Source organism: Herpailurus yagouaroundi, unplaced genomic scaffold, assembly GCF_014898765.1.
Source record: "Herpailurus yagouaroundi ecotype Mexico unplaced genomic scaffold, PumYag 139, whole genome shotgun sequence".
Lineage (NCBI taxonomy): Eukaryota > Metazoa > Chordata > Mammalia > Carnivora > Felidae > Herpailurus > Herpailurus yagouaroundi.
In genome coordinates this window covers 11,557,163-11,584,084 of record NW_024412394.1, presented here as the reverse complement: position 1 = coordinate 11,584,084, position 26,922 = coordinate 11,557,163, and the positions used below count along the sequence as shown (strand labels likewise).

The 26,922-nt window shown below is 36.6% G+C and overlaps 1 protein-coding gene and 1 long non-coding RNA gene across 3 annotated transcripts in view; both read left to right on the top strand.

The window, feature by feature from the left end:
* The window catches only part of SUPT3H (SPT3 homolog, SAGA and STAGA complex component), a 535,592-nt gene that overhangs the window by 58,730 nt on the left and 449,940 nt on the right, over positions 1-26,922 (top strand). The gene's annotated exons all lie outside the window — the stretch shown is intronic.
* Positions 3,016-25,358, top strand: LOC121029531 (uncharacterized). The gene is made up of 3 exons (XR_005789763.1): positions 3,016-5,394; positions 19,197-19,249; positions 25,309-25,358. It is a non-coding gene; the product is annotated as an uncharacterized LOC121029531 (long non-coding RNA).

The following is a 26,922-nucleotide window of genomic DNA, read 5'->3' as shown; positions in this document are numbered from 1 at the left end:
TAAAACAACAGTGATAACTGGTACACATTTGATAATTGATAGTTTCTTTCCTTAGAAATAATATTACCTGTGATGAAGAGACTGACTCAGAAGAGCTACTGCAAATACAGCTCTTGATTATAGATTTATACTACGCTTAAACTTAGAGATGGAAACCGTAGACCCTCAAAACTACATCCTTTTTGGGGATATGTTAGTATTTGCTGTGTTGAAGTAAGCGACAAGTTTAGGTCGGCTGTGTAAATTACGTACTTTAATGCCACGGAAATGAAAAGTAAAGCAATTATCTTGCTTCCCCATTATTTTGTATTTAATAAATTTGTCAACATTGGTTGAACTTTTTATATTATATACTAAAAAGTGTTTTAAATGCTACATATATCTTGATGGCTACCTTTTGAATTATTTTTTATTTTCTGAACTAATGATCCTATTTGAATGCAGTAATTTTATCTGTATCAATCTTGTGCTCATTTCTGTTTGTTTTTTAAAATTGTTTTATACTTCTATTTGCTACTCTTCGATTTTTCTTTTAATTGAAAACAATAGGAGCACATGGTTTGATGTCGGAATTTTATAAATTGTAGAAATCCTGATTTGGCTTAAAATGTTTTCCCTGATTGTGTGGTTTTTAGTAAAATGAACTTTCTTACTCTCTTGTTTCAACTTGGTATTTTTTGACAATGTTTTTTGGATTTGATGTATAACTGTTTAACTTTACATAACATTTATTGGGCCTTATATTGATAATTTGAAAAAATTTTATATTAGTAAGATATGTATAATTTTTCTAATATTTTCAATCATGGTGATGAGAGGTTAATTCCACTTACTTTAGTGGGGTATATGTTCCTGTATACAACTGCATGCACATGTATGGTTTTGTGTGTTTGTACAGGGTGTTATTTTGTGGTACTTTTTGTAATGAGAGTATTTCTTCTGTTTTTTTTTTTTTTTTCATCCTCAGTTTGTTTTAATTAAATTCTGTAAAAACCCAAAGTACCACCATGTCCATAATTGTTTGAACAGCTTCATTTGGTTAGTAGTAGCAGCTATCTGTCTCAGTGTGAGATTATGTAGAAATTGGATGCCAAAAGAGAAAATCTTATTAAGCTTTCTCTCTCCCTCTAGCCCCCTTCGCTGCCCCCCCCCCTCACTTTCTCCCTCCTTCCCCCTTCTTTCTTCTCTCTCTCCTCCAGGCCTTTTTTGGTTTCTCTTTTTCTGTGTTGGCATTTCTATAAAGTCTCAAAGTAGTTTCTTAAAGTTCTTGTAGGGGATACTGACATTAATCCTCACTAATGAGTACCTGGTAGGTTTGAAGCCCCTAACATTCAAGGCAAATCATTGTTATATCCTGATATGGTTCACCTCATTTGTTAGATGATATTGGCATCTGATTAGAGATTTTCCTTGTTTTAATAGTTTTTAATTTTTTTCTCTGTGTTAATTTACTTGTAACACATTGTTTCACATGACTTTAACACTTTAATTATGAGTATTACTTCCTCCCTGCCTCCCCCCCCGGTTGTTCTTTGAAGTACAGAGTGGTCCATACTTGTTTAATATAGTTATATAAATCATTTCTTATAATTATTAGAACAATTCATCTTCTAATGCTGTCATTTTTCTAAGAAGAAAAAAAGGCGAGAAGTTGCAGAAAATATGGGAAATATGCTCATATGACAGCTGAGGATGTGGCTAGGCTAAAGCAGGAAACTACTACCCACAATGCAATGTTACATATACTACCACTTAATAAAATTTATATCAAACATGCTACTGACAAAACCAAAGAAAAATAATACTCCAACTATACTAGTTTAATGTACTAAATATAGGGAAAAGTGAAACTAATCTCTTTGGAACCTTTGTACTTGGAGAATATAGTAAATGAACCTGTGGGACATCATATAATACATTGGAGCCCTCTGGTAACTTTGCCTTTGTGCTATGAGACTTGGTTGTAGGTGAAACCGTCTTTGAAGAGAACCTTTTGGGTATTAACTGAAAAAGGCACAAAAAGGTGCCTGCCTTCTTTTTCAATGGAGTTTTTGCAGTATTAAAAAGGGTTAAAGGATATAATGATCTAGTAGGAAAATAAGTTAATTATGAGATATTCATCATGATTATTTAAGCTTTTTATCCAGCCAGGTGTGTATTTCTTTACATTTTGTTTTAGGTTGTTTTTTTTATTGCCAGGTCTGAATTGGGCCTTAAACTGGAGTTGAAGTGTCCACTGAGGCATATTTCTTTTCAAAGTAATTGTTTTCCTTGCTGTTTCTTTTTATTTTTGTTAACCTGCCTATAGCTTACCTGATCGATCCATATGCTTGACTGTCGGGAGGTTAGTTCAAAGCAAAAATGTAAACTGCTTTTATAATGTGGTTGAAAAAGATTGAGGATATATTTTTAAAAAGTGAGATTTCAGTATACTTAGGGTTTCTGTTTATAAATCTTAATCTTCTGTGCTCTTTGCTGTCAGACTTTAGCAATTTTAATAGATTTAGGACCTTAGTAATTTGGATGAATTTTGAGGTTTCATAAAGGAGGTTTCATGAGATTTGAATAAGGGAACATAACAGAGGTTTTGAATTGATAATGTGTAGAAATTTTATCAGAGAGAGAATAGAAAAGACTATAAAGCTAATGTTACTTATGAAAGATCCTCTGTTGGTGTTCCGGTGTATGAAATCGTTTCATACCTGGCATGGTATTTGTCATCTCATCATCTAAACATTAATATATTGTCTGTCTATATCTCTAAGGATGATTTGCTTAATTGTTTGAAGTCTTTTCTCCTTTAGAGACTGCTTATCAATAACAGCTGTAGTACTGTGGCTTTTCTCCATGGACGCATGGTGGTCTTTGGAACAACGTTCTTCAATTTTGACAGGTGAGACAGAGGCTCTCCAGTGCCACTGCTTTTGGATGAATCTAGCTGCGGTTGGAGAAAGTGCATCTTGCCAAAATATATGGGTGAGACCACACACAGCCTTTAAAATAGTTATTGTAGGCTTATTTTTAGGGATACATGTCTTGACAGTTCTTTTATTTGCATGCCAATTTCATTGCTGTGTATAGATGTTTCATTGGTTTCAGTAAAGGCGATTGTAGATTTAGATCTATACTTTGTTAAGCCTTGCGTGTAATTTACACTGGAAAGTACTCTGAGTTCAACCATAATTAACAATATAGGAAATATATTGAAAATGAATCACTTAGAACTCTGGTTTTTTTGTTTTTATAAATTTTGACCGTATTCCCATTGGAAATCTCAATTTCCCAGAAAGTTTAGTAGTCAAAAATTGCTCCAATTTGAATTTAAGATTAAATAAATTAGAAAAGGTTAAAATATTCATATACTCTATTATATTAATAGAAAAAATTTGTGGTTCTTGTTAGAAGTACACATTTTTATAATATTGATATAATAAAGCATTGTTCAAAATGTGTTACACTTTAGTAAAAGCTTGAAAGCATTGAGACAGATTGTCAAACCAGTCAACTTCTAAATGCGTAGGCGTAATATGCAAACTATCCAGTCTTTATGGGATGATTAAAACTTGATTCATTTTAGTCAACTATATAAAATTGACTATAGATTTACAAAACAGTACATTTAGTCTTCTGAAAGTGGCTTTTTCAGTAAGAGCACTCTTCAACCTTTTATAAAATGTTGTTTCTTTTTATAAAATGATATATTTGGGTAATTACTCATAACTCTTATTAGTAGTGATAAAATTGACAGTTCTTGAGTCCTGCCAGTGTAATTAGTCATAAGACTTTTGACTTGATGATCACTGAATGTTGATTAGGTGTATTTAAAAGTTGTAACCAGCTAAGATGAGATCACAGTTTCATTCTAGATATTTTCCTAGGGAAAACAGAATCTGCCAAGAAAATTGGAAACTCAGCTTCCTGTCCCTGTTATCGTGATGCCCCTTTGTTGCCGCATGGTTCTGGCAGGGAGGTACCAGGGAAATTGTGGTCTGCAGCTTCTCCAGAGAACAGATTTATAGAACAAAGAGCGCACATAGGATACACAGAAAGATTGTTTAAAGAAAAATTTGGCCCTTGCTTCTCAGGAATTGGTCATGGATGTGGATGCTGATTGGATGCTAGATTTTAAAAGAGCTTTATAAACCTTTTGCAGGATACTTGAGGAAACTTGAAAATGGCCTGAATATTGATACACTCTGGAATATTTATCAAGTGTGATAATATTATTACACATACCTAGGAAAATATCCTTATTCTTAAAGGAGGTGCATGATGAATTAGTTTCAGGAAGTCAAATACAAGAAAATAACGTGAAACAAACATGGCAGAATGTTGACAATTAATGAATCCAGGCAAGGGGTATATAGGCATTCGGTTTACTATTTATCAACTTAAATAGTGAGTTCTGAAAGGGGAAGCATTTTGTGGAAAAGGTGTATGGGGATTGGTTTCATGCTGAAATCAAATAGAGATCTGAGGAAATTTTATTTGTTTGTATAGTCAGTTTTAAAAAATAAATCCGTATAAATAGCCTGGGCTATACAAACAATTTTAGATTTTAGTTCATAGTTTTTTTATACTTAAATGCTGTTCACCAACACAATTTTCACAAATTTATACATAGAAAAGATAAATTGGAAATGGCATTCTGAAAGTACCAACTTTTGAAATTTTACATTTGTATTACAGTACTGCAAGTCTAGACTGATAAGCCAGAGATTCTTAGAGGATCAAAACAGGCACCGTTCATTACCGTGTCATTTGTTTATTCTTAAGTGGATGCTTCTAAAATATACAAAAGTACTTTAAAAATATAGTCATGTTAAAAACATATTACTGAATTGTGCTACTGCTTTTAACTTTATTAAGTTATCCCTGTCAAGAAGTATTTTAATGAGCAGAAGCCTGTTATCTCTATATGCAAATTATCAATCCTGAATCTGTGTTATACTAGTTAATATCCATCAGGGGTCTATCCATTTGTTCTGTAGAGGGCCAGATAGAATGTAGTTTTGGCTTTGTAGGCCATAGGGTTTCTGTCTACTACTTAACTGTGCCATTGTAGTCTGAAGGCAGACAATAAGTAAGTTAGACAGTAAGTGAATGAATGTCCATGGCTGTGTTCCAGTAAAACTTTGTATACATAAACAGGCAGCTGGCCTGCCACAGTTTGTTAACTCCTGCCACCTATACTTTAGATACAGAAATTTGTTGCCAGTGGATAGCCTCTTTTGTAGGACGGGCAAAAAGAGTTTGAAATAAGGATCAAACTTTTAGTTTACTTATTGTAATGAGTTCTTAAAGTATTTGCAAAATCTGTCTTTGTGTTTTGTTTTTTGTTTCTTACATTAAAGATTGCATGTATGGGTCTTCTGAATCGTGTTGAATCGAACGGTGCGTTTTCATCTTGATCATGTAATTATTATGTATTGTAAATAGTTTTATAAGGTACCCTGAGATCCTTTTAGGGATAAGGTTGGAATCCAAATAAATCTTCATTATAGACTACCCCCACCATATCATAAATCTCAATATTTAATTTACCTAGTTAATTTTTACTAATAAGAAAGATGTGAAGAAATTTGATTAGTGATTGTGATGAGCTGTTTTCCCTCTTTTCCATTTATATTTGAGTTTAAATCTGAGTAGAATAAGGAATTAATTATTTTTGGTACTAATCTCCAGAAATTCATTGCATCCATCATTGGACATAAATATCCAAAGTACATTAGGTTTCTGAGGATTCATCTACATTAGCTATGCTGAGTGTTACTTAGTGGCTGCTGCTGCTGGTTGTAACTGAACAGGAAAAGTACCAGTTTTTAAAATTGGTAAGGAGCATAGGAACCCATATTCCGATCTGAATTTGAGACCTGTAGTGTATTAATATTTTAGGTTTTCAATAATTGAACAATATGTAAATGAGATCACTTTAAGCAAAAGTTTATATTATTGAACACCTTATTTTATCCATGAGCATTTTAAGCAATTCCAGTTATTGCACACATACCTAAAGATCAGACAGTTGAAAAATTATTACTATGTAAATCTCATGTATTTTCATCACAAAGTAGCAGTCTTCTACTTTTATTTCTCCCTTATAAGCTCTGGCCATTGTCTGCCCTCATTTATGATAAAGTTTTAACATGGTTGTTTTTATACTTCTCCCCTTTCACCAATACTTAATTACAAAAGAGACACATAAATCATTGTAGGTAATAAGAATAGTCTGTCTGCAAATGAAACATAAAAATACTGATATACAGACACTCAAAAAGCATCATTCAGGGTCATTAATGTGAGTTCAAACTGTTCTGTCTGCCTTAATAGATTTTATTTTATTGTTTGAATGTTCATTTATTTATTTTGAGAGAGAGAGCAGGGGAAGGGCAGAGAGAGAGAGAGAGGGAGAGAGAGAATCCCAAGCAGGCTCTGTGATGTCAGCACAGAGCCCAGTGCTGGGCTTGATCTCATGAACCTTGAGATCATGACCTGAGCTGAAATCAAGAGTCGGGCATTTAATGGACTGAGCCACCCAGGCGCCCCTACCTTAGTAGACTTTAAAGGTATCACTGTGGGGGCACCTGGGTGGCTCAGTTGGTTAAGCGTCTGACTCTTTACTTTGGCTCAGGTCACAATCTCATAGTTCTTGAGTTTGAGCCCCACATCGGGTTTGTGCTGACAGCATGGAGCCTGCTTGAGATTTTCTCCCCCTTTCTCTCTCTCTACTCTTCCCCTGCTGGCTCGCTCTCTCTCTCTCTCTCTCTCTCTCTCTCTCTTTCTCTTTCTCTTCTCTCTCTTTCAATAAATAAATAAATAAACTTAAAAAATTAAATGATATCACTGTGTTACAACAATTTATTAAACTAGTAGACAGGAGGAACATTTTATGAAGCATACTTTGTTTAAAAAATAAAGAAATACTTAATATTTATGTAGGGAATATTTTCATCTAAAAGAGAGTTTTGGCATTTAAAATGATAATATTCACTTATTAGGAAAATTAACCTTTGAAGAATAAAACCTGACCTAAAAATGATATGGTTAAATACAGACTTAATTATTATGTTTTGCTCTTTGTACTATTTTAAATCTCTAGCACTTTTGTCTCTTAGCTGTCCATTAGAAAAAATGAATCCTAAAGATTGCATGTTTCTGATATAATTACAGATTATTCAGTGTAATTGATACGTGTGGCAGCATATTCCTATGTAGTCATTTTCTGCATGAAATCTTCATAAAGTTTAATATTGAAAAATGTCAAAAGAGCTATTTAAAAAAATTAATAGGCTTTTTCTTTAGAGCAGTTTCAATTTCACAGGAAAATTTCACAGCACAGAGTTTCCATACATCCCCTTTCCTCCTCCAAAGCCCCGTTTCCCCTATCATTAATGTCTTGCATTGGTACCCTGTTTGTTACAATTGATGAACTGATATTGATTGCTACGTATTTGTTAAGTAAAGTCAGTAGTTTACGTTAGAGGTCATTTTTTTTTTTTTTTAGGTTTATTCATTTATTTTGAGAGAGAGAGAGAGAGAGCGAGCACAAGCATGAGCAGGAAGGGGCAGAGAGAGAGGGAGAGAGAAAAAGTCCTAAGCAGGCTCTGCACTATCAGCTTGGAGCCTGACACAGGGGCCCTACGTAGGACTCGAATTCAGGAACCATGAGGTCAAGACCTGAGCAGAAATCAAAGGTTGGCTGCTTAACTGACTGAGCCATCCAGGAACCCCTAGAAGTCATTTTTTTTTTTTTTAAGTTATTTATTTGAGAGAGTGAGAGAGTACGAGCAGGGTAGGTAGGGGCAGAGACCGAGAGAGAGGCAGTGCAGAACCCAATGCGGGGCTTAAACTCACAAACTGTGAGATCATGACCTGAGCCAAACCAAGAGTCGGAGGCTAACCAACTAAGCCACCCAGGCCCAACTAGAGGTCATTCTTTATGTTGTGTAGTTACAGGTTTTATCAAATATATGATTTTATGCATATTATCCATATAAATCCCTGTGGCATTTTGATTATATACACATAACATAAAATTTAGCATCTTAACCAGTTTAGATATTGATCTTTTTATTGTCTTGATAGTATTGTTTTTTTCAGCATGTCAGATAGTTGGAATCATACAAAATGTAGTCTTTTCAGACAGGATTCTTTCACTTAACAGTATTCATTTCAGGTTCCATGTCTTTTTTGTAGCCTGATGGCTAATTTCTTTTTTGTGGTTTCATCACTAATTACTTTTTACTTTTTTACTGAATAATACTTCATTGTATGAATGTACAATGGTTTGTTTATTCATTCAACTATTGAAGGACATCTTGGTTGCTTCCACTTTCTGTCAATCCTGAATGAAGCTGCTATGAATGCGAGTACAGGTTTTTGTGTAGACATAAGTTTTCAACTCATTTGGGTAAATACTTAGGAAGATGGTTATGGCTTAAGGCTATGTCTGACTTGGTAAGAAATTGGCAAACTGTTGTCCAGAGTGGCGGTATCATTTAGCATGCGTGCCGGTAATGAATGAGAGCTCCTGTCGCTCCACATTGTCGTCAGCATTTGCTGTTCTCACTCTTTTGGCTGTTAGCCATTCTAACAGATATGTAATGATACCTCCTCATTGTTTTAATATTGCAGTACCTCAACCATAAATGGTGATCAGTGTCTTTTCATATGCTTATTGGCATCGATATATCTTCTTTGGGTGGTGTCTGTTCAGATATTTGCCCTGTTTTTACTTTATTATTTTTTATTCAGTTAAGAAGTCTTTATACTTGTATTTGTTGGTGGACACTTGAGGTGTTAGATTAATTTCTCTTACATTTAGAAAGTTAGTTATTTCCAGGGGTGCCTGGGTGGCTCAGTCGGTTAAGCGTCTGACTTCAGCTCAGGTCATGATCTCGCAGTTCATGAGTTGGAGCCCCGCGTTGGGCTCTGTGCTGACAGCTCAGAGCCTGGAGCCTGCTTTGGATTCTGTGTCTCCCTCTCTCTCTGCCCCTACCCTGCTCTGTGCGTGCATTCTTTCTCTGTCTCTTTCAAAAATGATAAACATTAAAAAATTTTTTAAATAAAAAAAAAAAAAAAAAGGTAACTTACTCCAGCAGTGGTTCATGCCGTTGACAAAGATCAGTTGCCTGTATTTGTGTGGGTCTGTTTCTGGACTCCCTGTTCTGTTCCATTGATTGAGAGGTCTGTTCTTTTGCTAGAACCACACTGGCTGGATTAGTATAGCTTTATTATGTTATAGTAATAGGATATCAGTTTGTTGGTGGTATTCATAAAGTAACTTGTTGGGATTTTCACTGGGATTGCATTGAATGGTTACATCCATTTGGAGAAAACTGACATCTTAACAGTGTTTTCTTCCTGTCAGTGAGAACCTTTATCTAGATCTTCTGGTCTTCTTTCATCTTATTCATAGAGTTTTGTAGTTTACCTCATATGGATCTTCTGTGTATTTTGTTAGATTAATAGCCAAATATTCATTTTTATGCCAATATAATGTCTCAGGTTTCAAATTCCAATGCTTGATTGCTGGTGTTTAGGAAAGTAATTGGTTTTCATATATTGATCTTACATTCTAAGGCCTTGCTGCTAATTAGCAATTATTTCCAGGAGCATTTTGTTGATTCTTTATGATTTTCTGTATAGACATTCATGTCATCTGTGAGCAAGGACAGTTTTACTTCTTTCTTTCCAATCTTTGTACCTGTTATTTTCTTTCCTTGGCTTATTGCATCAGCTGTAACTTTCAGTATGGTGTGGAACAGGGATGGTGAAAGAGAATATCCTTGCCTTGTTACTGATTTTACTAGGAAAGCATCTAGTTCGTTACCATTAGGTAGGACGTTAGCTGTAGGTTTTTTGCCAGTGTTCTTTACCAAGTTGAAGAGGTTCCCCTCTGTTTCTAGTCTGATGAGAATTTTTACCATGAGTGGTGTTGAATTGTGTCCGTGTTTTTTCCGTATACATTGAAAGGAGCATATGGTCTTTTTTCTTTAGCCTGTTGATGGGTTGGATAATACCAGTTGATTTTCAGATGTTGAATGAAGCTTTAATACCTAGAATAAATCCTATTTCATCATGGTGTGTAATTCTTTTTTATACATTATTGGATTTGATTTGATTTTATACATTATTGGATTTGATTTGTGGCAGATTTTTTGCATCTGTGTTCATGGAAGATACTATTTTGTATTTGTCCTTGTACTATCTTTGTCTGATTTTGGTATTAGACTAATGCTAACCTCATAGAATGAGTTTCGAAGGGTTCTCTCTGGATTACATTGTTGAGAATTGTTGAGAATTGTGGAGAATTTCTTCCTTAAACATTTGCTTCACCGGTGAAGCCATCTTGACCTGGTGCTTTCTGTTTCGAAGGGTTCATAATTATTTATTCAATTCTGAAAATAGGTATAGACTAAATCAGATTATCTACTTCTCCTTATGTAAGTTTTGGTAGCTTGTGTCTTTCAAGGAATTCGTCCATTTATCTGTGTTTCCAAATTTGGGACATGGAGTTGTTCATGGTAGTCCTTTGTTATTCTTTTAAATGTCCTTGGGATAAGTAGTAATGTCCCCTCTTTCATGTAATTTGTATCTTCTTCTTCTTCTTTTTTTTTTTTTTAATCTGGCTAGAGGTTTATAAGTTTATATTTTTCAAAGAACTAGCTTTTGGTTTCATCACTCCTATTAATTTCCCATTTTGGTTTGAAAGTTTATTTTCTCCTGCCTACTTTGAGTTTAATTTGTCCTTTATCTATTTTCCTATAGTGGAAACTTAGATTATTGATTTTAGATGTTTCTTCATTTCTGATATATGCATACAGTGCTATCAGTCTCTCTCTAAACACTTTTTCTGTATCCACAAATTTTGATGGGTTTTATTTTCATTTAGTTTGAAATATTTTTAAACTTCTCGAGACTTTTTTTGACCCATTATTTATTGATTTAGTTGGTTGCTATTTTGTTGCTATTGTCCATCATGGCCCTTGTTCTTTGTTTCTTTTTTGAGGAGGGGTTTTCCACTCTTTAATTTTTTTCCTGGTGTTGGTATTGCCAAGTATTTATAAAAGAGTACCCTCCTTTACAAAGCATTGGTAAAGCCTTGGTGTCATTCATTTCACTTAGCTATAAGTTATAATCATTGAGCATATGGTTGCTGGTATTATTTTGAACAGGCTGTTACTTGTTAGATCAATTAATAATAGATAAAATAAAAATTTAACTTTATTTATTCCTTGTCTGATAATTGACCCTTTTTCAAGAGACAGACACACATCTGTGTTTCTGACATATCTTTTCTTACTCTTTGAAGAATTTCTTCTAACATTTTTTACAAGGCAGTACTTGTAATGAATTCCCTCGTGTGTGTGTTTTTGTGTGTGTGTGTGTGTGTGTGTGTGTGTGTGTGTGAGACAGGGAGAGAGAGGGAGAGAGAGAATTTTATTTCTCCACTTTTGAAGAATCATTTTACTGGACCCAGAATTCTAAGTTGTTTTATTTTTCTTTCAACACTTAAAATATTTCATATTATATCTCTTTTCTTGCTTGCATAGTTTCTGATGAGAAGTCCAATGTGATTCTTTCTCTCTTTCTGATGAGAAGTCCAATGTGACCTGTAGATATGGTTTTTGTTTTGTGTGTGTGTGTGTGTGTGTGTGTGTGTGTGTGTGTGTGTGTGTGTTTATTTTTCTGGCTGCTTTCAAGACTTTTTATTTGTTTTTCTACACTTTGAATATGATATGCTTAGGTGTCAATATTTTGGTATTTATCTTTCTTGGTTTTCTGTGCACTCCCTGAATCTGTGGTTTGGTGCCTGTTCTTAATTTTGGAAAATTCCCAAACATTTTTACTTTAAACATTTCTTTATTTATTTATTTATTTAAAAAAAATTTTTTTTTCAACGTTTATTTTATTTTTGGGACAGAGAGAGACAGAGCATGAACGGGGGAGGGGCAGAGAGAGAGGGAGACACAGAATCGGAAACAGGCTCCAGGCTCTGAGCCATCAGCCCAGAGCCCGACGCGGGGCTCGAGCTCCCGGACCGCGAGATCGTGACCTGGCTGAAGTCGGACGCTTAACCGACTGTGCCACCCAGGCGCCCCTAAACATTTCTTTTTTTAAAGTTTACTTATTTATTTTGAGAGAGAGATAGGGCACGAGCAGGGGAGGGGCAGAGAGAGATGGAGAGAGAGTCCCAAGCAGATTCTGCATTATCAGCACAGAGCCTGATATGGGGCTTGAACTTATGAACTGTGAGATCACGACCCAGGTCAAAACCAAGAGTCGGATGCCTGGGTGAGCCACCTAGATGCCCCTCAAATATTTATTTCCTTTTCCTCTTTCTTCTCCTTTTGATCTTAACTATTACATATATGTTACTTTTTGGGTACTTTTCTCACAGTTCTTGAAAATTCTTTTAAAATTTTTCTTTTCACCTTTCAGTTTTGGAAGTTTATTGACATATCTTCAGGCTCTGTGATTCTTTCCTATACCATGTTCAGTCTACTGATGAGCCCATTCCCTTTTTTTTTTTTTTAGAGTGGTTTGATTTTTTTTTTGTTTTTTTTTTAGCTTTTTTCTTTCTTTTTTTCTTTTTTTAAAATTCTTTTTATTTAAAAAAAATTTTTTTTAATGTTTATTGATTTTTGAGACAGAGACAGAGCATGAATGGGGGAGGGGCAGAGAGAGAGGGAGACACAGAATCTGAAGCAGGCTCCAGGCTCTGAGCTGTCAGCACAGAGCCCAACGTGGGGCTTGAACTCACGGACCGTGAGATCGTGACTGGAGCCAAAGTCTGATGCTCAACCGACTGAGCCACCCAGGCGCCCTTTCTTTATTTTTTTCTTAGTATTTTCATCTCTTTGCTTATACTACCCATGTTCTCACTTGATGTCCACTTGTTCCATTAGAGCCCTTATGCTAGTCAGTTATTGTAAATTTTAGTCTGATTTTGAAATTGCTGCCATATCTGAGTTTAGTTCTGATTCTTACTGTATCTCTTCAAATTGATGTTTTGCCTAATTAGCATGTCTTGTAATTTTTTGTTGAAAGTCAGATGTAATATATCTGGTAAAAGAAATAGGTAGGCCTTCAGTGTGAAGTTTTTATGTTTATCTGGCTAGTAGTTACCTATGTTTACTGTTCCTGTAGCCATAGTGTCAGGGACAAAAATTTTCTCTAGTATACCTGTTTTTGTTTCTCTCTTTGTCATTGGGTTTCCTTTGAGACTCCTTCTTCAGTAGATTCTGAGGCTTGTAAGTCTTTCAGCTCTACTCCTACGGAAGAAGCTGATTGATGTGGTAGTAGGTGTGGGAGAAGGGGAAGTGGAATATAATCCTATGATTAGTTTTTAGTCTTTTAGTGAGCCTGTGACTTTCATAAGTGCTTCTCTTATTCTCCTCTCCCCTCACCTTACAGTGGGTTGAATCAGAAGACCAGAGGAGCAGGGCGTGAATATTTTTGTTTCCTCATGTGCAAGGCTAGATGAAGCTGGAGTTGTATATTTCCCTTCTCTCATTCCAAAGACTAGTGGGTGCTGGAGTTGAGTGTTTTCCTTTCTGTAGGGCAGTCAGTCTTTGATGTAATGCAAGTTGGTTAGATTTTGGTAAATTGTTCCCTTGAAGGGCTTTTGTTCAGCAGAACCCTGGAGCTTTTTCAAAATGCTTACTTTCCCCTTTCCCTGCTGAAGGGGAGTTTTCCTTGATATTTACCGTGAGAACATGGTGTGTTTCTGGAAGGTAAAACACAGCAGTGTGTAGGGCCCCTCACTGAGACTGGGCTACCTTAAGTTTCTATCTCTCTTGCTAGTCCATGCTTAACCTTTAGAAATTAATGAATACCTACCCTTTAAGTGTTCCTACCTGGTTCCAGTTGTGGGTTCTGCTTCTGGTAAACTGTAACTCTTTGCATTCCTTTTTCTGTCTCCACCAGTGTTTACCACACTGGTTTGCCCTGTGACCTCGATTCTCTGATAATTTAAGAAGAGTGGGTTGATTTTCAGTTTGTTTAGCTTTTTTCTTATCTTGAGGGAAGGGAGTGACACCTTCCAACCTGTTTACATGTCAGATTGGAAACTAGAAGTCAGAACCTATTTTTACAACAATTTTATGTATAGCATTATCTTAAAATATGGAATTTTTCATTTGTTCATTCTATCAGCATTTACTAAATGCTGATTATGTATTAAACTCTGTGTTAGTGCTGAGATTATAGAGTTAAATAAGGCATAGTTCATAAATCAAATGAATTTATATTGAAGGAGCTATTTGAAGTATACAAGTCAATGAATATAGTACTGTGTGTTGAATACTACAATGCATAAACTTGAAATGCATGTAACTTGAACATGATACTAGGTATTGGTGGTAAAGTAATTTCAGTCAGATGGAGGGATTCAGTGAAAGTCACTCAGAATTGGTGAAAATGAGCTGAACTGGAAGGACTGTTACAAGTTGACTCAACACCTATAGGCAGGAAGGGCAAGAGGAGGGAAATACAGTGAAGGAATGTTACGGACCAAGACCACATGGGACAGCATGAAGCATTTTGTGAATTGCACTCAATTTTAAGATATAATTAAAGATGCCAGATCAAAAATTGGGTGAAAAAATGGCTAGAGAAGCATCTGGAAAGGTAGAGGTTGTTCATCAGGAAGGCCCTTATTTGTTAAGCTATTTAAATTGATTGAACCTTATGTTCAAAACTAAGGGGAATCATTATTGGGTGTTTTGAGGGGAAGGAAGTGACATGATGTAGCTGTAGAATGATCTGATAGCAGTGTGGAGGATATATTATTAGATGGAACCAGGAGGATTTTGTAGTTGAAAGAGAGCCTGCATGAATTAAAATGATAGAAGCAAAGCAAACTCGCCAAACCATGGATGGAAGTTGATAGTTTATGTGGCATGTAGTTCTGTTCATAAACAAAGTAATAGACGGAGTGGCCATTTTGTAGAGCATTGTTAGAATAGACTTATCTAACTGAATTTAGGTGAATGTATTTGTGAAAAGGTTTTTGTTACTTAATAAATTGAAAACATGACAGATCACGTATATTTTCTCTCATAGCACTAAATCATGAAGTGCAGTAAATAATGCGTGGAGACAATAAATATTGCGGTTATATTGGAGCTGGTATGAAAAGACCATGATATTTTGTTTTTTTTCCAAAAGGTTATTTATAAATGCAGGTGGTGACATAAAGTGAATTATGTTCCAGTAATGTGAAAGCTGTTGGTTCTTATTTATAGCTAAAAGCTGGTATTTCTTACTTTGAATAATGGAGGTAGCCTTGAATCTTAGTTTGGAAATATCTGTGAACTGTGATTAGCCACATTATTTTCCAGGCTTTATACTTCAAGATAAATATTGCTTGCATAATTCGTGGATTTTTCCTTGAAAAGCAAGCAAACAAACAAGCAAACACTAAAACCTGAAGAAGCCTATTCACTAGTGATTTCTGTTGGAAATGTGTTCAGAGTCAGAAGAAGATCAGACCATGCATTTAATCTTAATGGAAGCAACGCTGCCTTTGCCCTCAGTTGGGTTTCTTTAATCAGTTCTTTCTTAGAATAAAAATTTCAGCTTGGGGGTGCCTGGGTGGCTCAGTTTGTTAAGCATCTGACTCTTGATTTCAGCTCAGGTCATGATCTCATGGTTCCTGGGATCCAACACCACATCAGGCTCTGCACTGAAAGTGTGGAGCCTGCTTGGGATTCTCTCTCTTCCTCTCTCTCTCTCTCTCTCTCTCTCTCTCTGCCCCTCCCCTGCTTGTGCTCTCTTTCCCTGTCTCTCAAAAGTGAATGAATAAGTTAAAAAAATTTTTTGAGCTCATTGACTTCCTCTGTTGTTTGTGTTCTTTTAGCGCTCAAGTGTATTTTAATGGCAAGTATATTAGTGACTGGTGACGATTTTGTACCATTGGTTGCATTTCAAAAAAAAAAAGGTGGGGGGATAGTGGCCTGGGTGGCTCAGTCGGTTGAGCATCCAACTTTGGCTCAGGTCATGATCTCATGGTTTGTGAGTTCAGGCCCCGAGTTGGGCTCTGTGCTGACAGCTCAGAGCCTGGAGCCTGTTTCAGACTCTGTGTCTCCCTCTCTTTCTGCCCCTCCCCCACTCATGGTGTGTCTTGCTCTGTCTCAAAAATAAATAAACGTTAAAAAAATTTCGTTAAAAAAAAAGGAAGAAGGAAAACTAGGTGTAGTGACATTGTTTGTTCACTAAGATCTTTCTGACATTCTTACCCATTAAAGTGATTTTGTTAGTAGACTTGACAATTGAAAACAAACATCTTGGAAGGTTTTCTATTTGTGTTTTTCTGATTTTAGTTTGAATGTTGTTTCTTTTATTTTCTCACCTGTTTTTTCACTCCTGACTTCTTCGTCCTTGGCCTTTCTTGTTAGGAACATTGTTGTTTTTTTTTTTTAAACTTTTTGAGGTTTGTTGGTATAGCTTTGAAATCGCTTCTGCTAATAGTCTCTTTGGTTTCAGGAAAATGATACTAGCCTTTTAGAGCAGTGGAATACTGGCGATAGCAAGTGGTGTCATTAATGCCAAACATAATGATAAAATTGTGGAAAAATTAAATATAAGTTTAGTTTTTTTGGATTTAATTACATTGAAATGTGTCTCTTAGCATAATTATTGACTATTGTAGTAATTTATCTTTCCTTTAAATTATTTAAAATAAATAAAATTCCTCACTATGCTAAATTGTTTTTCAGAATTAGAGCTCTTTAATTTGGATGGGTGGGTAGAGAGAAGTTACTTTTATCTGTAACATTTTCCTGTAGAAAGCAGTATTAAATGTCTTTTAATTTATTCTAAGTGGAATGTAATTATTAGATGTTGGTATTTGTACATTTAAATGGATAAAAGTATATATTATTTTTCCATTTACAAAGCATCCAATTCATGCTAGTGACTCTAGTCTGTCATTGATCCTGACCTGTGGTGTATGGGCGGTCAGTTGCCTTGTAGCAGGAGATTTAAGCAACCTTTCTACAATAAATAATGAAATGCACTTGAATAAAGGGCATTTAAAATACAGAGTTAAAGAAAATTGTCTATGTTTTAGGTTTCTTTTTAGTTGTGTTAAAACAAAGTACAGGCATATTTTGGGAGATGATATTGTGGTTTCAGTTCCATACCACTGCAAAAAAGGTGAATATCACAATAAAGTGAGTCAAATGAATACCCTGGTTTCCCAGTCCTTATGAAAGTTGTCTTTTCATTATACTGTAGTCTATTAAGTGTGCAGTAACATTATGTCTAAAAAAATGTACATACCTTATTAAAAAAATACTTTATTGCTAAAAAATGCTGACCATCATTGAATTGTAATCATAGAACACACATCACCATGACAAATACAATAATGATGAGAAAGTCCGAAACATTGTGAGAATTACCAAAATGTGACACAACACAGAAGCACATAGTGAGCAAATGCTATTGTAAAAACGGAGCCAATAGACTTGCTCAACACAGAGTTGCACAGACCTTCAGTTTGTAAAAAACACAGTGCAAAGTGCAATAAAGTGGAGCAAAATGAAATGAGGTGTGCCTGTAGAGTTTGGTTGAATAAACTTTTATCAGCTTCCTACTAGATGCCAGATAATCAGTAATAGAGAGATGGGTACACCCGATTGATTCTTGCTGTCAAGCACAGGAGAATTTAAAAAGCAGGCAGTCTTGAAAACATAATACAGAATCTACCTCTGAACAGGGTTTTGAGCGAGACCTTATTGAGAGAAGCCACTTCTGCTAGGTGATGTGATGTGAACTAGGGGTTTGCTAGGGAGGGACCAGAACTAGTGCAAAAGCCACTTCAGCAGAGCTTAAGGAACCATCTCCTCACCCTCTCTCAGCAAAACAAAACAAACCACTTTACTAATGAAACAAAAACTCAAAGTAAGAAGAAAAACATAAAGGGAAGAACAATAGACAAAGTGAATTCACTGGTATGTTTTAATGGGCTGAAATTATCCAAAGCTAGACTAGGAAAGAGCATGAATTCTAAGATGAGGAGAGTCCGGAGTTTCAGTTATTCTTGCCCTGTGATCCTAGATAAATCACTCAAGTGTCTCAAGCCTCTATTTCCTTCTCCTGGTAGGTGCTGTTGGTGCCATACCCAGATCCTTTTACCTGGATGGGGTATTTGCCTGTCCCTCACCTGTAGACCTGGTGACTGACAGCTCTCAGCAGTAAACACTTCCACAGATTTGTTCGGAGCTGTCTTAACCAGAGATGCCTGAGACATGTTCTCCACTTGCCCAGGGGGTGGGGGGTGACCTGTAGCCAGTGACTGACTTCTGTGAGGAATGGGGCATGGTCATGTCTTAAGACAGGACAACTCCCTGGTGCCATTTATTATTATTTAATTTTTTTAAGGTTTTTTTTTTTTTTTTTAATTTTATTTTGAGAGAGAGAGAAAGAGAGAGAGCAAGCAGGTTGGTCAGAGAGAGAGGGGAGAGAGAGAATCCTAAGTAGGCTGCGCACTGTCAGTGCAGAGCCTGATGTTCGTGGGCTCGAACCCACGAACCGCGAGATGGTGACCTGAGCTGAAATCAGGGGCCGGACACTTAACTGCGACCCTCCATGGTGCCATTTAGACTCCAGAGTTCGTGGTGGGATCAGGATGAGGTTAGACTTCAGCTGCACCTGTGGCTTCATTGCCTTACCCACTTCCTTGAACTTTTTATGTAAAAGTACACCCTCAGTCACTTCCAAAGAATTATCATCTTAGCCTTTGCTTCTCAGACACTCCACCTAAGACATGTCCTCCCTCATTTAAAATTGTTGTCAAATACACATAAGATTTGCAATTTTGACTTTTAAAGTGTACAATTCACTGGCATTAAGTGCATTCGCAGTGTTGTGCCATTATCTAGTCACTATATAACACTATCTAGTTCCGTAACTTTTTCATCATCCCAAAGGGTAACCCCATATTCATTAAGCAGTTGCTTCCTATCACTCCTCACCCTCTTACCCCTGACAAACCTTCCCCCTGCCACCCCCAGCTATGGGCAGTACCTAGGAGTGGAATTCCTAGGTCATATTGTAATTACGGTTTTAACTTACTGGGGAACCGCCATTTGTTTTCTATAGAGGCTGCATCATTTTACATTCCCACCAGCAATATACAAAGGGCCCAATTTCTTGACATCTCATCAACACTTTTTTTTTTATAGTGGCTGTGGACACTCATCTTTAAAATTGAGCTAACACTCATCCTAAGGTTATTGTGAGTATCAAATGACTTGGTGCATAAAATATTGGCATGTTACAAAGCACCATACGGATGCTTTTACTTTTTGTGTCCTGATACCCAGTTTGAACGGAAATGGGTTGTAAATAGTAGGTCTGTTCTTTTCTAAAACTTGCATGGAAAGAATCATAAAACTCATTTTGAAAGAGAGAGAGCGAGCGAGCACGGGAGGGGTAGAGAGAGAGAATCCCTCACAGGCTCCACGCTATAAGCACAGAGGCCAGCGTGAGGCTCAGACTTTCGAACCGTGAGATCATGACCTGTGCCAAAATCTGGAGTTGGATGCTTAACCGACTGAGCCACCCAGGCACCCCAAAACTCAATTGTTATAGACCATGGGGAAGGCTAATTTAGGTGTATAGAATTAAGCTTTTAGTTATCTCTTTTTACAGTTAATAGATGTTATTTATGCATTTTCGGTGCAAGAAAAATTAGGGATCTTTTATTTCAGTGCCTATTTATTAGCAAAAGAGCCACTTTCACCAAGACTTGTCACTGTTTTGCTTTGTTGTAAATCTTATTTGTATGCTGACTTAGAAAAATGGTAAATGTTGGGTGATCTAAAAAACCTAAAACTACTTATAAATTTTTTCCCGGAGATAACAATTTTAAATTACTTTTTTTGTCTTTTTTGTACATATTTGAGATATATATGTTTGTATATATGTACATGATTTTATTTAATATTATTAGTTAACATGATTTGTGTTTCTAACTGTATTAAAAATCTCTGTAAAGTCAGTTTTAGTGACTGTATAGTGTTCCTCATTGCAGGTATTCCAGCATTTTCATGTGGATGAACTTCTACTAATCTATTTTTGGGGTATGTGTGTATGTTTAAAGTCTTTTTTTTGGAATCTTCGATTATTGTAATACTTCTTTTGTTTCACAGGTTACCTATTTTAGAGCCTGTTACCGCTTTTGTTTTTTTTTTTTTTTAATTTTTTTTTTTCAACGTTTATTTATTTTTGGGACAGAGAGAGACAGAGCATGAACGGGGGAGGGGCAGAGATGGAGGGAGACACAGAATCGGAAACAGGCTTCAGGCTCTGAGCCATCAGCCCAGAGCCTGACGCGGGGCTCGAACTCACGGACCGCGAGATCGTGACCTGGCTGAAGTCGGACGCTTAACCGACTGCGCCACCCAGGCGCCCCATCCGCTTTTGTTTTTAAATAGTCATCAGTTTAATATCATTGCTTCATGTATTTCTATAAAACATTTTTATTTATTTGGATGCTTTCTAAACTTTGTCCTTGGGTGGTTTTTGTGGCTTTCTGCCAGGGATAATCAAAAGCCACAAGATTAAAGCGACCCATGTTTTTGAAGCCTCAGTTTTAATCTCTGCTAGATCATTTATAATATATAATTACAAACATGGATATATTGTGGACATTAAGGTAAAGTTAACAAATTTAAAGCTAAAACTGGAAATACCAAGAAATTGGATAAATTCTAGTACCTTGGTGCAGAGGTGTGATATGGTTTAGTTTGCAATATGTGATATTTTCAAATTTTACCATTCTCTATAAAATAATGATTATGTTGGTAATACTTTTCTCATTTGAGCTGACTTGGTAGGCGCGCGTATGTTTTATAGCGTATTGTTACGGACTTTTGAGTTATTTGTCATTAAGTGTTAGATAACATTTTAATAAATATTCTTTACATATGTTGGACACATCTTGCAAGACTCCTTTCTGATTTTTGTAAGTGATTTTCTGATATATTAGAGGTGGATTAAGGCATAGATGTCTGGGAATTAATTGAAATATCTCCACTTTCCTTGATTCCCTATTTTTTCCTTATGCACATTATTGAATGTAGAAAATGAAATTTCTCAATGACATTATCATTCTTCCAATCAGGTTTGCAATTCTTTTCTTTTATTCCTTTATTTTAGTTGATTCTTGTGAGTTCTTTGGTTCCCTATATACTTTCTTTCTTTTTTTTTTTTTAAATCAGACAAAAAAATCACATTTATTTCTGTAGTTCAAAGTGCAAATACAGCAAGTCAGCTCACAATGTTTCAAGATACAGTTTTAGGTATACTGAAAACTTAATCTACAAAAATGAAAGGTAAAAATTGGGAAATAAAGCTCAATTTTTTAAAAAATTCAAGTAACCCAAAAACCTTTAGATTAAAATATTCCACTTAAAACAATTCAGAAAGGCCTTCGTTTATGGATACCAGTAGTACTTTGCAATCCAAAAGGACTTCTCAAAGAAAGAGAATCACCTCAAACTGGTCAGCTTAGGATAAGAGTGGAGGTTCTTGGTGCTGGCTCTTTTTGGTTCGGCAGCCTCACTCAACACTGTCATTTGATGTGGTTGAACCCGTGATGCTTTGATGTTTAGGCAGATTCTAAAAGATGCTTAAGGTTCAATATGAGACCAACAGCCTGCTAAGAGTTTTTGAAATGGCCACTATATATTTAAAAGGTTTTAAAGACCAGTTTCAACTTCAGGAATATGGTGTTACTGGGGGAAAGACACGGATTAATACTTCTTCCATTACGTCAAACCTTTCCGTAAGGTTAGCAACGTGGCCTTTGAAACTTCCTGGTGAAAATCGTACCTCAATATCTATTTACTTATTTCTACACACACAGAACTTTTATGTAGAGTAGAAAAAGTTCCCACTAGGAAGATAGTTAAAGGTTGTTAATGTCCTTTGTATCCATTGTTCATTTCTGCTTGTTCATTTCTGCTCCGCAGAAGCAATGTTAGCTCCTCGCTTCAATTCAGGAAAAGCGTGCCTTCAGGAAGCTTTAGAAGAGATATTTATTCAGTCATTTTTGCAGCCTTCTTCCACCTTTTCATTGTAGGCAATAAAATGAGAGTCTGTTCCACAGATTCTATCCCACCATGTAAATGTTGAAGCATAACTTCCAATGAAGTTCATGTGGTGGAATTCATGATGCTGAGAACCGGCAATGAAAGGGATCAGATTTAAAGGGTTGAGAGGAATGTCACAACCACTATAGACATCAATAGTGTCTATCAAACGAATGGTCACCCATGCCCAAAGAAGAATGTCCCTATATCATTTCTTTCTTTTCTGTTTCTCTGTCATGACTTAGACCCTAACCGTCACTACCCCTTGACTCATGAATTATGACCTGGCTTCTCTGCCTCCAAATTTGTCCATTCTAGTACTTTGTTACTTTGATTTTTTTCCTGCTATGTTAATCTTTCTGAGTCTCTTACGTACTTATATTCCTGCTCTTAAGTTAAATGCTTATTTTAGGTAAAGGATACTAGATAGTGTTTCCCAGACTTGCTGCTTGCCTCCTGTCTTCTGTGTTTTGCTTCTTTTCATTCCTTTGGGTCAACTGTGTCCTTGTTTCCACTTTCTGAAGTCCTGGTCATCCTTCAAGGTGTCTCAAGTCGTTCCTTTTCATAAAACTGTTTTGTGAACTTCAGAGTGGGAACATCATAAGGCTGTAGTAGAGTTTGTCAAAACTACGTTCCAGGCCTGGTTCTGGAGATGATCAACTCTGTGACCCAAGCTATGCAACCTTTGTTAGTTTTTTGCTTCTTCATTTGTACAGTGGGCATGATGATCCTTTTATGGATATTGTAAACATTTAAATAATTTCTGTAAGTACCTAATACTAGGAGCTGGTGAACAATTTATGTTGAGTTGTTCACTCAGTAAATACAGTTAGGTGTATACTCTGTCCTGGGTTTTCTCTAGGTGATGAGCTGTGTACGGAAGGAGATACTGAAGTTTAAAAATTTTACATACTGTTAGTAATTTTGGGGGTGGAGGCAGTATGAAAATACAAGGAAGTATGAGTATCTTTTATGTTTTTAGTAAGAAGAACAGAAGTCCCTCTGCTTGAGTGTCAGGAGGACCTACTCGTAGGTGTAATACTGTGACTTCAGAGGCTATACGCAAAATATTTACGAACACGTCTTTAAGTCTGTTGGACCCACAGCAGCTTTAGGACGGTGTAACATGGGTATAAAACTCAGGGTCTTGATCTTTGATACAGGGTTGAGAGGACACCCTCCCTGCCCCGACTTTTGTGAGAATCAGATTAGGTAATATGTATACATCACTGGCACAGTGCGATCTTCTATGGCCAGTCTCCACCATGACACTATTACTTTCGATTAGGAAATGAGGAAATGGAAACACACAAAGGCTGGGTGGCTTGTGCACAGTCTTGCAGTTAATTGTAACGGCAGCAAAGGCTGTTGCCACTGCCACCTATGTCTCACCGACCTCTATGACTTTTTGGCGTCTGGTCTCACCAGAGTGTGGCTGTGTTGTGTTCGGTGCGTACCTTGTTGCGCACAGGGACAGGCAAGGGGAGAGAATCACGGTGGATTTTCCTTGGCTGTCATGCTTGCTGGGAAGTTGTATATCAGTGATACCTGTTGATGGTCTGGAGAACCTGGAGAAATGTCACAGGTCTAGTATTGCTATCAGATTGCCAAAAGGCTGTGTGAACTGATGATCTCATTGCAATGCAGGTTAACTTCTAAGAGAATAAGTACAGTTTTTGAGAAATCTTTATTCTGTTTGGCGATGCCATTGGTACAAGAGGAAGGATGCGTTATCCTTTAATTTTGAAGAACATAGTTTAAATTTTTCTCCTGTGACTTAATAGCTGTGACTTTGGATACACCATATAACCCTGAGAAGCTATCCTGAATCATTAGAAGTGATGATAATATATCTTGGAAGATTATTGTCAGGCTAAAGCGAGATGAGTTTAATTCCCTTTCTCATAATGCTTGGCTCAAAGTACATGTGACATTCACGCATTATCTCACTTAATTGTCAGCTGTGGTGGCTCTGTTTTAATCTCTATTTTGCAAATGCAGAAACAGTTCAGAGAAAGGTTACTTGAATCCACCAACCTCACACAGCTAAGTAGTAGCTCTAAGTTTTAACCCATGTTTGTCTGCCTCTCATTGCTACCTAGAATTCTGTGTTGTCATGTCTTAGGTGGGGTATAGACTAGAAAACAGTTGTTATATCTCTGTTGGATTTTATCTTCTCAAGGCCAGCCTTCTCACTTTCTCGACTTTGCTTATAGTGTAATAGTTGACTCAGACTTCGTGGGTTTGAAACTTGGCTTCACCGTTTGTTTACTGGGTGACTGGTGGCCAAGTGCTTCACTTTCTTGGCCTTCAGATTCCTCATTTGCAAAACAGAAGTAGTGAGGCATCCATTTCAACGGGATTTTAAGATGCACTACTGTGGGATGCTGGAGGGTACAGAGAAAGCCCTCAGTTGGTGTTTGCTGCTGTCTTTGTATGGTATGAGAAACAGTAGTGTGGAAAGAGTGTGGTGTTGGATAGACCTGGCATGTGGTCTGACTCTTTGTACCTTTTAGCTTCGAGTGAGACTTTTTTGAGCAACTTAACTTTTTTGACGTGTAAGTCTTTTTCCTTATCTTTAAAAAGAGATCATAAGGCCTACCTTACAGGTTCTTTGATGATGTTTAAAGGACAGCGTATTTAAAACGGTACACAGAAAAGCAAATACAAAATAAAGGTTAGCTTTCCTCTCCCTCCTACTCACCACTCCTGCCTTTTACTTGAAATCTTTGCTGCCCTCTTTTATTTGGAGAGATGCCTTTGGTCCTGTGACAGTGCAGTTCAGAATGACCACAGTGGTGCAAACGTACATCCAGTCTGTGCCTGATAGACGGTCCCACTCTTGCTTCTTCCGAGGTACAGGTCTTACTTAGTAGCTCAGTAGTTGTCTTCCTGTTGCCCACAAATGAAAGCAAGAGCCTTCTTACTTCCTAAATAATTTGTAAGTTTAGATTGAATTTGCCCAAAGGAAGACAGCTGTATTTTAATATTTTCATAAGAAATTATAGCTGTTAAAAATAATTCATACTTTAGTCTTCTCTGTACTGGTGTTAACAGCCAACTGATACGATTTTTCCCTAAAATCTTTCATTCAGCAAATATATTTAGTAAATATCTCATTCTTATCTACGATATGTACCACACATGACATACGGCACATATTACTGATGATTGATTGTTTTATTTACCTGTTTTTTAGGAACTGAGGAGAAGATTTATGCCTAAGTGTTTTCTAAAGAGTTTGTTAAGTATCATCTGACTTCTCAATAAATTATAGTTCTGATGATATCTTTTAAATATAATACCGCTAATAATTACATAGTGTTCATAGTTAACTTTCTTAAAATTTACACGATAGTTGTGAGAGCAAAATAGTATCTATTTTATGAGATCCTTAAGGCTCACCAAGACACCAGGATTAAGTGACTTCAAGTCCCATTGTGTATGTAATTCGAAGATCCAGGACTGGATCTGAGACTTTGGTTGATATTTTCATGAAAACTGCATTATTTATTTATACCCTTCCTTGTTCCAAAAAAGAACTTAACATAGCTTTTAAAAGTGGAAACACTGCTGCAAGGTATAATAGATTAAGAATGAGTAATAAAAGGAGGCAAATGGAATATAAAGTTAGGAAAACAGGATGGTGTTCAGGAGTCCGGTTTTTTTTTTAAATTTTTTTAAATGTTTTTATTTATTTTTGAGATAGAGTGTGAGTGGAGGAGGGGCAGAGAGAGGGAGACACAGAATCTGAAGCAGGCTCCAGGCTCTGAGCTGTCAGCACAGAGCCCGATGCGGGACTCAAACCCACCAGCCGTGAGATCATGACCTGAGCCGAGGTCAGACGCTTAACCGACTGAGCCACCCAGGCACCCCAGAGTCAGGTTTTTTTAAATGTTTATTTTGAGAGAGAGAGAGAGTGCGTGTGTGAGCTTGGGAGGGGCAGAGAGATTGGGAGAGAGAGAGAATCCCAAGCAGGCTCCATACTGTCAGCGCAGAGCCTGGCGCGGGGTTCCATCTCACAAACTGTGAGTTAATTACCCGAGCCCAAATCAAGTCGAGGCTTAACCCCCGGAGCCCCCCAGGTGCTCCCAGGAGTCAGGTTTGTATGTGAAATGCACTGTTGGGTTTGCTACTCTCAGTAAAACTTGGATGCAAAGTTGGGTTTTCAGTTTCTAAATCCATACCCCCTCCCCCAAATAACCAGTATACCTGAGAACCTTTCACATAGGGCTAGGAAACTGAGCACAAAGAAATGTGCCTAAGGCATTCATTGAGGCGTTGCTTATAATGTCAAAATTAAAAAGCAATCCAAATATCAAAGAGGGGAATGGATAAGTAGAAACAAATACATAGAATAGTTGCTATTGGACAGTGAAAATGAAGGAAGTCAGTGTGTATCAGTATGAGTGGGTACATTGTGAAAACAAAGTTGAGCTCAAAACAAACTGTACAACAGTGGCATTACTAATGCAGATTTTTAAAAACAAAACCATACTAATTTATCTTGCATAAGAATAGTATTCCAGAACACGAATGAGAAGGATACACACCAAGTATGGAATAGTGGTTATTTCTGCGAAGGGAAAGAGAGAGCATGAGGGAAGTCAGTGCAAAAGAGATTTCAACTGTATCAAATAATGTATTTGACAAAAAGGGATGGTGACTTTACATTACATTCTCAGTAATGTATAAGCTTTGAAGTAATTTGTAAGTAAACCTACACGAGTAGGCTTAACCAAAAGCAAGTAGCAATGTCATTAAAGTTTAATAACATTTTCATTTTTACAGTTCTCTTCTGTATCATAAATGA